This window comes from Lampetra planeri, chromosome 17 (genome assembly GCF_965212315.1).
Source record: "Lampetra planeri chromosome 17, kcLamPlan1.2.h2, whole genome shotgun sequence".
Lineage (NCBI taxonomy): Eukaryota > Metazoa > Chordata > Hyperoartia > Petromyzontiformes > Petromyzontidae > Lampetra > Lampetra planeri.
Window position 1 is genome coordinate 2,900,501 of NC_136123.1, and position 14,230 is coordinate 2,914,730.

Here is a 14,230-nt window from a genome sequence, read left to right on the forward strand (position 1 = left end):
TATAGACGTAAAGTAATCCCGCCATCTATTGGTAGAAGTTATTTTTTTTTTATCGCACAAATTCTTTGGGTCGCGGATTTTTTTTTTCCACCAGCCATAACGAAAATTGTTGTCGGCTGATGTCAGCGTTGGTTCCGGTCTGTCCTGAGATCCACATCTAAAAAAACATCTTTTGCTGTTCTCCAACCGTGCGATCGCAATCCACGTACCATGTTGGTCATCGCCGGCGTGGGCGGATTGTAAAACAATCGATTATTGTAGCCGCACTGGTGTGTGCATTTTAAATTTAACACGTCATTTACCAATACTCGCCAGTTAAATTTCACATCTTATGATTTTGTTGTTTTATCCTTCTGGACATTTTCAGTGCACCGTCCAATCGGAATTTCGTCTGCACTTGATAACGTTGAATTCGGATTTATGTTTATTTCATGAGATTCATGTTTTTGTTTTTCTCCACTGATCTTGTTTGTTTGGTTGCCTCGTGCAACCCCTTAATATGTTCTTGCATTTAGACAATCACAAGTCGTCATTGTCGTTGTTAATATGCGTATAATACGATACAGCGAAAACAGAACAGTCTGATTCGTGAACGGTTGATCGGTCAACTTCATCGCCGATGACCACATTGCCCAGAAAGCGTCCGAGCTCAGCGGATCCCGGGAGATCAGCAGAGTTGAGCCTGGATAGGGCTTACATGGGTGACCAGCATACACATCAGGTTGTTATATGCTGCTGTGGAGCTACATTATGGGCAGCGGAGCGCAACTTCAGAACATTCCATTGTTGAAACTGGACTTCCAGGCGTGCCACGCCTGCGCTTTCCACTTTCGCGAATCCTCATGAACCGGACCGGCCAAGATGTGGCCAAACGATCCACGTGACTAACACGGAACAGGCGAAGGCCTTTCGTGCAACATTGCCTGACGAAGGGCCGTGCATTGTTCGCACGAACAGACGGATTGGCGAACAGTTGACAGACGACACTCGTCCGCGCCGTCCGAGGTGGTTCAGTTCCCTCGTTCGGTGCCCCTGTCGAGAGCCCCTGCCGGGCCGCCTCGTGCGGAGAAATTGATCCGTTCGCACGCGTCGTCATAGGAGCCGGATTACACGTCATAAGCGGCATATCGGCCGACCTCCCGAGAAGTAGGTAATACAGTCTGACCCCTGCGGTGGCAGCACGCCGTCCAGGCGTGGCATCGAGTTGTGTGCCGCCGTCTCCGATGTCCGTGCGTCTTAAATCGCTCCCTTTATTTTTATTTCGAGCTGCTTAGCTGAGTAACGTGACGACGGCACGGGAGGCCGATCGCCGACCGCGCAGCTTCCCGTTTTGCCGTCGGGCTTGGCCGCCGGTCCTGCCGTGGCGCTGTTCGGCACGTGCGTACCCCCCGACGTTTCGCTCTCCCCTCCCCCCCACCTACCCGCCCCCCCCCCCCCACCGACCCATACCAGGAGCTTCGACCGCCCGGCTCGGTTCGATCCGTGCGGAAGCTCCCGGCGTGTCGAGGAGGACGGCTGAATGGCAGACGTGTCGCACGTATTGCACACAAAGTGCACGCCACAAATGAACCCCAAGACCTTGCTGATCACGTCAAGGAGTGTCCACCAGCACGCGAGCTCCGGGCATCCTCGCAGCAGCGGCTTTTGGCTGGCCATCGAACAAAGATGGTGGTCACCGCATCGCGCGCTTTCAGATGCGCTTTTGTGGCCGTCTGGAAAGCGCTTTTTTACGATATTAGGAAGCCACTGTAGCTATGCACTTAAAATTATCTAGATTTAAAACTATTTTTTTTAGAACTGCTTTTTGTGTTATATTTTTTTTGTCCTTCATCCGCTCCTCCGATTAGGGGCCATCTATTTAGTAGGTACGCGAAAATCTGTCAAAACTTGACCCCTACCCCCCTCCCTGTACGCACGCTTGACGCACCCCCCCCCCCCCCCCCCCCGAATCCTATAGAACGGCCGATATTTAATCCACGCAGAAACGATCAAGGATTAATAATATTAACGTGTTTCAGCGAACAGATAGTCCACCACCAGACTGTCTAACTCATTTGAAGGCCAATGTAGACAAATTATTATCGAGGATTCACCCCCCCCCCCACCCCCGTTTCTTATGCGTACGTACATAGTCAGTAGACCCCCCATACGCGAGCGTATGCATTTGAGTTAACCCCCCTCCCCCCTCCATGCGTACGTACTAAATCAAGTTCAAGTTCATTTATTAGGTATAGCCCTGTGAGCCATTCGGCTCTGGAATCGGGTGCAACCGCAACAAACAAAAAACAAAACATGAACAAGAAAACATTTTAAAGTGAATATGTGACTAAGTGCAAACAGAAAATCCAAGCAAAGACAGCAAAATGGATGGCCCCTTAACACGGTTGGCTACGTAGGGTGCGAAAGAAGTTCTACATACATACAAAACACACTGCACAGCTTCCAATACTTTTTGCCATATTTTCGCAAAAGACAGTGCCAGACGCTTGTAGAGGCGTAGAAAACAAACTTTTTTTTTTACATTTGATAACGCCAACTATCTGGGCCAAACTCGAGCGGAAATATTTAAATGCACGTCCCTAGACCTTGACGCGTGGAAATAAATATTTTCTGGTGAAAGATAATGCTCTTATTATCAGCTCTGTTTCGAAAGCGTGCTCGGAGAAAACAAATGCCTGCCTGTGCTTAACCCTATAAGGGGCGCCGAGCTGAGAACGTAACGCTCGCTGGGCAACTGCGAAAAAAGCTTCATAGCTCATGGGCTTAATCCGATCTAAAACAAAGATTCTGATTCCGACCCCTCGGCAGTAGCACATGGCGTGGGCAGCGTACGACCGCGTCCCACACGCACGGCTCGCTCCCAAGTCAGCGTAGGACCCAGTGCCGGATTAAGCTAGTGCGGGGCCTGTAGCATATGTTTTAAAGGGGTCCTAAAACAAACAAAAACACGTAAATATTAAAACACAATTTTTTTACTTGCATAGTAAAGTAATTGTATTTTTTCTTTTGCTATACAAGCCAGATAATACGACAAAAAGCGAACCTTAAACACCCAGTCGTTCATAAAAGTCGTACTATAGTAATAGAGAAAGTGCAGAATCACTGAACCGGAATTGATAGCTTGAAAGCATTTAGCGCGGGGCCCTTGAAAGTGCGGGGCCCGTAGCTATTACACATGTAGCTACTACATATGTAGCTACTATTGCTACAAGGATAATTCGTCACCGGTAGGCCCACGTCCCACACGCACGGCCTGCTCCCAAGGCAGCGTACGACCGCGTCACGTGCGCGTACGTGACGCCACGTTCCTCCAGCTCAACGGCGCTAATCTGCAGCGCGAAATTTAAGTTCCGATCGCCCGCTGCAGATCCCACGACCGACCGTGAGAGCAGCAGTATGGCGTGTTTTGTTTAAACATTGTTTTACGCGTTGCGTACGAATTGCGCAGTTGTCGAGGACTTGCTCGCCGCAGACGGAATTGTGGGTTTTGCTTTTAATTTTTTTTATCGTCGCATTTGCCGAGCGCAGGGCCCACGTCTCAAAATGGCAAGCGGCCAGCGTGAAATAGCTCGCGTGGTAACGCGGCGTGGTGAGTGTCGGCGCAAATTGCGGCCTTCGCCGTTTTCACCTTCGGCCGATTGAGCCTCATTCATTCATTCATCCACACCGAGCTATTAATACCGCAACTTGCGTGTGACTGGCGCGCATATTAGCCGTGCTCCGTTGCGCGCGCAGCCGACGCGGCGGAACACGGCTAATCACACCTGGCCTCACGTGTGATAATAGCTGCGGTGCTCCATGACCAACTAAGAATTTAGTTGATTTTTTTTGTATATAAATGAATTAAGAGGAAGCGCGCACGCACACGCGCGCGCGCAATTTAACTCGCGCGTGCCAACGCGTTTTGGCGTCGCGCGCTTCGAGTGTTATCCCATTCTGGGCGCGGCGTGAAAAAATTATTCGCACCGCAAATTGAAAACTCGTCACTGTCGTCAGTGGCTCATCCGGGGGGGATTATTAAACAAGGGGACTTTCGCCCCTAATCCCACCGCCACCGACATGTGGTTTCAACGCGGCGCACAGCCGTGGGACAAAATGAATGGAGCGTCAGCGTTTGGCAATGTTTGCCCAATAGATGTCCGCCTCTACGAAATCTGCTGCGCTCACTCCCACTTTCAAAGCCCTTTCACTTCCCACCCCACCCCGTCGCGCCCCCCCGACCCCCACTACCTCCCCCCCTACCCCACCGCTCTCCTCCCTTACGCACAGTGCACTCTCCTCGGTCATACAATCCGACGTTCTGTGTTCGTGAAAAAATCAAGGCCGTGCGGGTGTGACTGTCCCCTACGCACACGCACGCACGCACACGCACACACACGCACGCACATCCCCACTCACGCACACACATCCGCAAAGATAAAGATCCACCGTATAGCCTTAGCAGACTGTTGGGGCAAGTGCTGTTAGCAAGAACCTGGCGAAGGGGTTGAGTGGCCAACTCCACTCCCGGCAGCCTTTGTCTCCAGAGTGGCGATGTTTGTTCAGGTACTCATTTGAGGCTGAGTCGACCGAGGGGAGAGGCCCAGCACCGTTTCATATAATCTTCACCGATGCTGGTCGTAAGTGGGAATCGAACTCGGCTCGCCGGGTTTGCCGAAGCAGCGCATGCTAACCATTGCACTACCGCCTCCACCACCACCCCAGTCAGCAGCAACACCTCGCAGCGGATTTAGGCTCGCCATCAGACAAAGACGGTCGCCGCATCGCGCTACGCTTTCAGATGCGCTGCTGCAGCCATCCGAAACGCTCTTCCGATATTAAGAAGCCGTTGGAGTTGTGCACTTTTAAATCATCTCGATTGAAAACCCATTTCTTTAGAACTGCTTTTTTGTGTTTAGTTTGTTGTCCTTCCCCCGCACCTCCGAGTAGCACGGTTGGCTACGTACGGTGCGAAAGAAGTTCAACGTACGTACGTACTAAGACGCGCCGCTCGACTCTGTGGAGCGAACCGTAAATGCGGTTCCCACGCAACCCCCCTTGCTCTGACCTGCCAGCGTTGAGCCGACAGAGCGCTCGGGAATAGAGCGATCAGTGCCCTGGGTCTCGGTGGCCGGCGAGGCGCACCCTGGGCTGTGGAAACAAAAGTGAAGAGAAAAAAAAAATCCTCGAGTGCCGCGGTCTGAAGCCGCGTTTTAAAAAAAGAAACGGCGATCGCGCCGGCGATTACCAGCTCGACGGGAGCGCGACGGCAAAGCCAGCGCAGCAGCCCCCCTTTAATCGTCGTTGTCGAGCGGCCAAAAACGACACCTCGAGTTGTCGTAAAGTGTAAGCCTCGGGCTCCACCAAAGGACCGACATCCCTTGCCTATCGATCGGATGTTGCGTAATTAAATGCACGGAAGGACACCTCGTTGCTCGCGCTAATGAAGAGATTTTTTTTAGACTTTACAGTCCGCGGCGTTTGAGGCCTGGAGTTGAGGTCGAGTCGCTCTGGACTCTGGAAGGTGGCGGCGGTACCTGTGAGATAGGAGGGGATAGGTCAGGGGTCAATTCCATGGCGATGGGAAGAGTGGGGGAGTGGTGTTGCCCTCGTATCCCCCCCCCCCAACACACCACCACACACCACCGCGCACAGGAGCACCCTTGGGGGCACTAACACTGGCAGCGTGAAACATCAAGCAAAAGCACGGGCATGCAAACGAGACATTAGGCCCCGTGGTTTATTACCGGCGTACGCCGAACGTGACAGTCGCACGCCTCGGCCGCCGGATGGATTCAAACATCACATCACTTCGACCGGGAGGAATGGCACTCCGTGCACTTAACCCTCCCGTCAGCCATGCGCGTGCCTGCCCACGTTCTTTCCGTTGCCCCCGGCGATTGACGCAACGGTCGCCAATTTGCAGAAAATTCGCGGCAAACGTTTTTTTGTTTCTTGGGGTGGCTACATCGTTCTTTTCGGCACGGGAGCTTCTTGCGGTCGATGCATCTGTGTCGGGCTTGGGGTTTTTTTTTTGTGTCGCTTGGGAGAAAGATAAGTTCCGGCCCGCTGTTACGTGAACACGGCAGCGCCTGTTTGCGGGCTCTGGGGCTGCGTGGGTTAAATCATTATGAGATTTTTTTTCTCTCTCCAACAAAGCAACCGTTATGCCCTCCCGTAGCCGGCATACATCTATCTGTTCGCATTATTCCTACAAATTATTTTTCCCCCGTTTTACTTCTAAAGGGCTCCTTTGACGCCTCATCATTTATTCAAGAAAGCGGAGAGCTTTTTTCCATTTTGTATCGAATATTTTTCTGTCATGTGACGGGCGCACGATGACAGGAGAGACAGCGGAAAAGGAAAAGGATGAACGGGCTCCATAAATCATTTACACGACTGCAGCATTTTCCGTAATCACTCGCTCCCGTATCAAAACCCACCCATACCAACCCCTTGCTTCTATCTAATATTTATCACAGTGAGAGAAAAAAGGTTCCTTTATTCCCTTTTATCTTGCAACGGCCAGTAGAACAGCAAACGAAAACTGGTCGGAGGTGTGTGCGCGCTAACTTATTTATTTCGCTTACATGTTTTTATTTTATTTTGAAGGATTTCTTTTTTTTTTACAAGTTTGTATTTTATTCAAATTCACTCCGCAAAACAGATGCTGCAACTTTCGTGACATTTTGAAGTGTACTCACTGTGCCTTGAATATTGAAACATCCAAATACATTTTCATCTTTTTGCATGAAAATTACAGATAATGTTAATTTTGTAACATCAAAGCAGTTTCCAGCACTTAATTTTTACATGGGTGAAATGAGTGGGGGGAGGGGGGGCACGGGAGGGGGGGGTGCAGGTGGGGAAATGGGGGTGCAGGCAGGATGAGGCGGTTCATTTGGGAGAGAAATTTTGTCGCTTACGGACACTTAATATTCCGCGCGCAAGAGCCCACGTTCGTGCCAGATTCCTCGTTATCAGTGCGGCAACGTTGCCTGTTTTGGTAACAAGCCGACAGTCGAGAAAACCAGTTGGTTTTGGCGTGTGCCGTTCCTCAACGGCCAGCGTTGTGTTCGCAGTCATGGTCCGGAAAAGGCAGCGGAAACCCGCGGGTGAAGGCGCATAGCGGCAATGCCATTCCCCGATATTCGCAAGGCCGCCATTCCTAAAAATTCGCTCGGAATTTCGTTCGTAGACGCTGCAAGGTCACGTTGCCAGCCCTGCGATTGCTTTGCTCCCCTCCACTGCTGCCAAGAGGTTCCTTCCCCTCGAGGGAGTTCTAAGAGGTCCCTCTCGATAGCGCTTTGAGCAAGTCTCACGCACTGGCCGTGCCCCTTTGAAGAGGTGGCAGTACCCACGCTCGCGGCCGAAAACACCGGTGACTCGTTCATTATGCCGCGGGTTTGAGGACAGACTTGGCGAGGAAGGGGAGGGTTGGGGGGGGAGGAATTTAACAAACCTGTTTCATATTGCCACGCCGGGAGATGGAATCGATCAGCACGGTTCGCTACGTACGATGCGAAAGAAGTTCGACGTCGTACGTGTGTCCCGTGGATTGCAATTCCGGTGTGCCGGTCGTCCGCACCCGAATCGTTTTTGTTATCGGTGATTAAAGCGAGCCGTGGAGGGGATAACCCGCCAGAGATCGAAGCGCGGTGCTCGCCGTATCTGCTCCCCGGCGAAGCGCCGCTTTATTGCGTTTGCCGGCAAACTGATGGGAGGCCGGCGAGAGGATTGCGCAACAAGTTATTGCGTCTCATTTGGTTAAACGCTAACAAAATAAGGGAACCTTATCGCGGGTGGGCCTGCAATAATGGACTGGGCGATATCGGCGGGCAGTGCACCGCAGAATCGTAGCAGGGAGTGGGAGAGAGAGAGCGTGAGAAAGTGTGAGGGGGAGAGCGTGAGAGAGTGTGAGGGGGAGAGCGTGAGAGAGTGTGAGGGAAAGAGTGTGTGGGAGAGAGTGTGAGGGAGAGTGTGAGAAAGAGAGTGTGAGGGAGAGTGTGAGAAAGAGAGTGTGAGGGAGAGTGTGAGAGAGAGAGAGTGTGAGAGAGAGAGAGCGTGAGGGAGAGAGTGTGAGGGAGAGAGCGTGAGGGAGAGAGTGTGAGGGAGAGAGTGTGAGGGGGAGAGTGTGAGGGGGAGAGTGAGAGGGAGAGAGTGAGGGAGAGAGTGAGGGGGAGAGTGAGGAGAGAGTGTGAGGGAGTGTGAGGGAGAGAGCGTGAAGGAGAGAGTGTGAGGGAGAGAGTGTGAGGGAGAGAGTGTGAGGGAGAGAGTGTGAGGGAGAGAGTGTGAGGGAGAGAGTGAGGGGGAGAGTGAGGAGAGAGTGTGAGGGAGTGTGAGGGAGAGAGCGTGAAGGAGAGAGTGTGAGGGAGAGAGTGTGAGGGAGAGAGTGTGAGGGAGAGAGTGTGAGGGAGAGAGTGTGAGGGAGAGAGTGTGAGGGAGTGTGAGGGAGAGAGTGTGAGGGAGTGTGAGGGAGGGAGCGTGAGGGAGTGTGAGGGAGAGAGTGTGAGGGAGTGTGAGGGAGAGAGTGTGAGGGAGTGTGAGGGAGGAAGCGTGAGGGAGAGAGCGTGAGGGAAAGAGTGTGAGGGAGAGAGTGTGAGGGAGAGAGTGTGAGGGAGGAAGTGTGAATGGGATGGGGGGGAGGGCGGCGAAATCTGAAGGAGAAAAGACATTTAATAAATGGAATAAAATAAGAAATTGTGTCAAAATGCAATAATTCTGTGGTTTTTGAAAACAATTCGATGGATGTGGGAAAGGCTAAAATAAAATTATTATGATGTGCCTGACAGTGATGCTATTCACTCGGCAAAAGCGATATAGGGTTTAGCTTTGCAACCTAATCTGGATCACTCTGCATTTACATTCATTTTGTTTTCCTCCCTGTGATGCAGCTTTTCTTCTTTTTGGGGCGTGAACATCATTCCGTCGTCTGCGAAACGCCGGAGAAGTTCGTGAACGCGATATTGCCGCGTTATTGCGGTGCTGCGTTGAAAAGTCCGCGCGATGCCATCAACGTTTTGGACAAAGGAGCGAGGGAGACCCCCCCGTGTGATTCCGTTCATCTCGCGCGCTCTCCTAGAGCAAACTCCTCCGGGGTCACCGCCACTGACCCTTTGTTGATGCCACCACGACCCTCTCCGCCACGTCCCTCCGTGCGCGACTCTTGACGCAGCCACCACCCTGGCCCCGAGATTCTCTCTGTGCGATGCCATCTTCATCGTCCGGCTTCAGGGTCTTGCGCCGATCGTCTCTGGGCACCACCGCAACCAACGCCCGTCTCTCGCTCGCCTGCCCTCCTCCACCCGCTCCGCTCTTCCCCACCTCCTCTCCCTGATCACGTTCGCAGCACTTTCCTGCCATGCTCCATTCACATCGCCAGGCTTGGCAGCGTGCGCAGCGTTCTCTGGCACGTGTCGTGACGGGGCACTGCGAGATCCGCAAGCGTCCGTCCATCGCTCGCCGAGCAGCATGGGCTTCCGGTTGCCGAACGAATACGTTAGAGGGTCGCGTTCGTCACACACGAAATGCTCGCCACTAATGAACCACAGAACCGTGATGATCTCGTCAAAGAGCATGCACCGTCACGTGAACTCCGGTCATCCTCGCGGCGGCGGCTTCTGGCTGGCCATCAAACAAAGGCGGACACCGCATCGCGCGCTTTCGGATGCGCTACTGCGGCCGTCTGGAACGCTCTCCTGATATTAGGAAGAAACTGGAGCGATGCACTTTTAAATCATCGAGATTTAAAAGTCATTTCTTTATAACTGCTTTTTCGTGTTTAATTTGTCGTCCTTCCCCCGCGCCTCCGAGTAGCACGGTTGCCCACGCATGGTGCGAAAGAAGTTCAACGTACACACATGTAGTCTCCTGCCATGCCCCATTATAAGACCTATCCCCCTCCGTCTTGCACATAAGTCACAGTGATGACGGCGTTTTGTTGCGCTGCAAATTGAATGCAGTATGCTGGTGTATTTTTACATACATATATGTGTGTATATAGTTAAGTATGTAACGCTTAACTCCAGCGGGGATTTCTTCGAAAACCGTTGAGGTGTTAACGGTGCCCTACAGTAGGGGTAAAACGATGCATAAATAAACCAACATTGATTCCTAATCTCAGGAAACATTCATCGAGCGGAGTGTGTACGAAATCAATATATTTTCATTCCTGCGTCTTGTATAGGGGAGCGTTGCCGCGCTACGAACCCCGTGCCAACTGGATGCGATTCCTGGCCACGGCTGACAACGGTGGCGAGCGATATCGGACCGCGGTCCTTCCCACGCCAGTAACCAATCCGCGCTTACCAATTGCTCAAGCAGCCCCCCATGACCGGCGTGCGGAGGTGCCTTGTCCAGCAGCGGATTGATAAAGGCCCGGACATCGTTACAAATGTTGTATACGATGGGTTCAGGTCACCCCCTGCAGCCACTAGATCAGTGGCGCTTCTTAACCTGGGGTTCACGCACCCCCAGAGGGGGTTCCAGATGCCCTTTCTGGGGGTGCGGGATATGGGGAAATTTTTTTCAGAAGGTAAATCGTCGAAACACAAATTAAGCCAAGGCACGTAAGTACAACTACTTTCTTTCATCAAACCTATGTATTTATCACATTTTAACATGTTTTTTTACGATTGAGGCACAAACCCATTCACCGCGATAAAAATTCTGTTTTCCAGTCGAGCCGCGACACCTGAATTGTGACAAAATGTCGCATCACCCACCAGTGGCCTGAATCGTCCCACCCCCTATGCTGCAGAGAGGCCTTGTAGAATTTCACTCGTACCAGTCGGATGATCGTGGGTGCTTTTGTCTGCGCCAGAGCGCTGAGCCAACACCAATGGGATTCTGGGATTGAATCCACGGCTAACCAGCCCCCACCTCCACCCCGACCGAGAGTAAACCGGGCTTTTTATAAGCGGCGTGAATAGAGAAAACCCCCTTCGCTGTGTAGAGCCGGGGCCCCTTTGAAGGTTGTTTCAGTTAAAGGCTCTCCCTGCGATTAGCGCCGGCCCTGCACGGTGAGATGCGGCAATCTTGATGTCGGAGGCTTCCGAGAAAGCAGAGATTCCTCACTCTCTGCCGCCGCACCGATAAAATGCAAAAGGCTCTAAATTAAAAGAGGCGACGGAGACCGCCGCACATCTCGAGTGGTGTGGGGGGGGGGGAGCTGGGGGCCGTAGCGGGCAGGCGTTCAAAATCAATACCCCAGCCATTAAACGGAAGAACCCAGGCTCGGGTGATAATTTATTTATTTTTTTAAACGAGGATTAATTATCTTCAATTTGCCGCTAATTTCAGAAACGCGCTTTCTTTTCATTCGCATCCATTTCATTCCACTTTTCCTTTTGTGTGCTGCTAAATTTACAGTTCACGGTTAACAGCTTTATATATTTTATTTTATTTCCACACACCCCGCCCCGCCGCCAAAAAAACGACCCTCCCGTTGTGTTTTATGTCGGTTTTTTTGTCTGAATCTGGTCAGGTGACCCAGCGGTTGAGTAAAGGGCTCGCAATCATAATGCGATGAGTTCAAATCCTGATCGGGGGTTAATCCCATCAACCTTTCGTGGTCGATAAAATATTTAGCACTTTTGTGGGGAAATCAACCGTGGTTGTCCTTTGAAACGACTTACCCCTGTCATAGGAATGTGGAATTTCCACCGTTTGCTCAGGGCTGTAAAGAGTAGGTGAGGCCCACACACGATGCTCGTGTTTGAGCAGACAGAAACTTTTTATTGTCCCAATATTAATATTGTCCCGATTTTTATAAATTTACTTTTTTTACAAGGCAATGTTTCAAGCATCGGTCTGCAGTGCCCTGCAATCTTCACACCCAGCTCCCAGCCCACTCTATCACAGCTGTTACCAAGCCCTCGCCGTGTATTATATTAATGTTGATTTGCACCCCAAGCCATTCATCAAACCCAGCTCCCGCGTTTAGTTTAAACGAGACTTTAAATAAAAGTGACACAGGAAATCAAAAGCAATAGATTTTTTCTCACGTAAGATAAATAGCTTTAATATGATCAACATATCGCCCGCTAACGAAGTAAAAAAAAATTCTGCCCGCGTCTTGGGTACAGGGGAGGAGAAGGGCAGTGAGCCCCCTGCATAAAGATAAATGAATGTTCACACGCTCGTTAGCCTCTGCCGTCGTCTGCCACCAGATCACGAACGGCACTTTCCGATTCCACCTCTGCGTGACCACTGAAGAGTAGGCCGCCACTGTGGCGAGACATGAACTGCCACGCCTCGTATGCAGGAGGCCGTGGGTTCGATCCCGACCCTGATGCCGGCTGGAGATTTGTCGTTTGCGTACTCTGTGGTTTCGTGCATTATTCTCTGGGTCCCCTTCACGTTTAACATCGACGTGCCTTTAGAGTATTTGGATGGTATAAATTTCCACGCGATAAGCAACTTTGTTGAGCTATCATTTGTGGCCTTCTGAAAAAAGAGCTATACAGCCTTACCTGGTTAAATAAAAATAGTGAACTGGCCGAGTGGACTAAGCCCTCGTTTCCAACGTCAACCCTAACTGGGCCTTGCGGCCTTGCCCTTAGCGGGACGTCGTGGCTCGCCTCGCCGCTTTCGGCACATGGGGCGTCCTCGGAGGAAGCGGTGACGACGTCGCGCAGTGACGACTCGGAGAGAGGAAACGCCCGGCGGTCGGCGACGCATCCCCCTCGCTTGCGTTGACCTTGGCCTTCGCGGTTAGCAATTCGTTTAAAAAAACAAAATGCGGGCAGAAAATTTACGGAACTAACGCCGCAACCTTAAAGCCCGGGAACCGTCGTCGTGATCGTCGTGATCGTTGTGATCGTCGGCCCTGATCTACGCACTGCTGGATGATAGCCTTACGGAGCCGCGGCCAAATCTCGCGGTCCTACGATCCAGCAAGTCTATCTCGCTCCTGCACACAGCTGCACACGCCACGCTGCCTGGGCTGCCTTGGGACCGCTGAGGCTGAGACTCATGATAACTCCACGCGCAAGGATCACTTTTGTCTCCCTGCATCGGACTTGTTGCTCGGCCGTTGATCTGTGTCTTATCTTTTTGTTTTCCCCTCGATCTCTTCCCCTATTTTTTTTCTGATGCGTACTGTATTTCCTACGTGCTTGTAAGTCACTTTAAGATCCTGTGGCATATATAATTATAATGATAAAAATGATCTTTATCCAGGGAAACCACGCTTACTCCAAGAACGATATTTCAGGAGGGTCCTGCCAATGAGTGCTCACAGACGTGGAAAGAAACCAGAATACCCGGAGAAAACTCACATGTGCGAGGGGGCAACACTGTATCCCTGCACAGGGGCGTCACCAATGGAGATAATCCAGGATCTGGCACCACCTCCACTCCCACGGGAAAGGAGTATCACAACATGTTCATGATCGTATGTATGTACGTGGAACTTCTTTCGCACCGTACGTCGCCAACCGTGCTAATGGGAGGTGCGGATCGACCAACCATCGCCTCCGCAATGGACCACGACCTCCGTTCGCCACCGCCATTCATAAATATAAATCTTTATCCTCTTCATGCTTGACTGACTGGACCCTGCTCTTACTGCCGCATGAAGGGAGCAGCTCGATGGATGATTGAGCAGAGCTGTGCTTGCGTGGAAGGAGCTGGCATCTCTTCTGTCTCCCTGAGTAAAAGCTCACTAATGCACTGAAGTAGCGTAACGATTGAACCTGAACAGTATTAAAACGTTAAAATGGAAGCAAATGGGAAAAAAAAGGAATTAAAAATCTGTATTAAAGTAATGCGACTTTCGCGATCTAATCAGTCACACGCGCCGATGTCTGTCCAGTATGGGATTTAACAAAAGTCAGGGACTGCAAAGTGGTCTCCTCCGTACACAGAGCCACAATTAAAATCGCGGGGAGAGCAAGGAAAGTCTGGGCCGGTGCCCTGGCACCGTTTGAACAGTCAGCAGGTTTCAGTGGCCACGACCAAAGGCCACCACCCCCCTATCAGCTCCCTCCCCCCCGCACCGTCACTTGGTCCGGCGTTCATTGATCCGTGTTTCCTGAGCACGGGCAGTACTTGCCGAATGCGCGACGGCTCTCGTAGCGCTCCCAAGTCGCGTCCCCTCCGTGTCCGGCGCTCGAGCGGCGCATGTTGCGCCGTTGGTCGTTTTACGAAAATACGATCGTCCGTTTGTGCCTTTCCGAAACATCACCCCCACCACCACCACCTCCAAGTGACCCGGAGACTCGGTCATGCGTGAGAGCGCCGGATGAAA

General features: G+C 51.7%; 1 long non-coding RNA gene across 1 annotated transcript in view; it reads left to right on the forward strand.

Annotated features, from left to right (window-relative positions):
• The window catches only part of LOC144723417 (uncharacterized), a 60,168-nt gene that overhangs the window by 16,889 nt on the left and 29,049 nt on the right, over positions 1 to 14,230 (forward strand). The gene's annotated exons all lie outside the window — the stretch shown is intronic.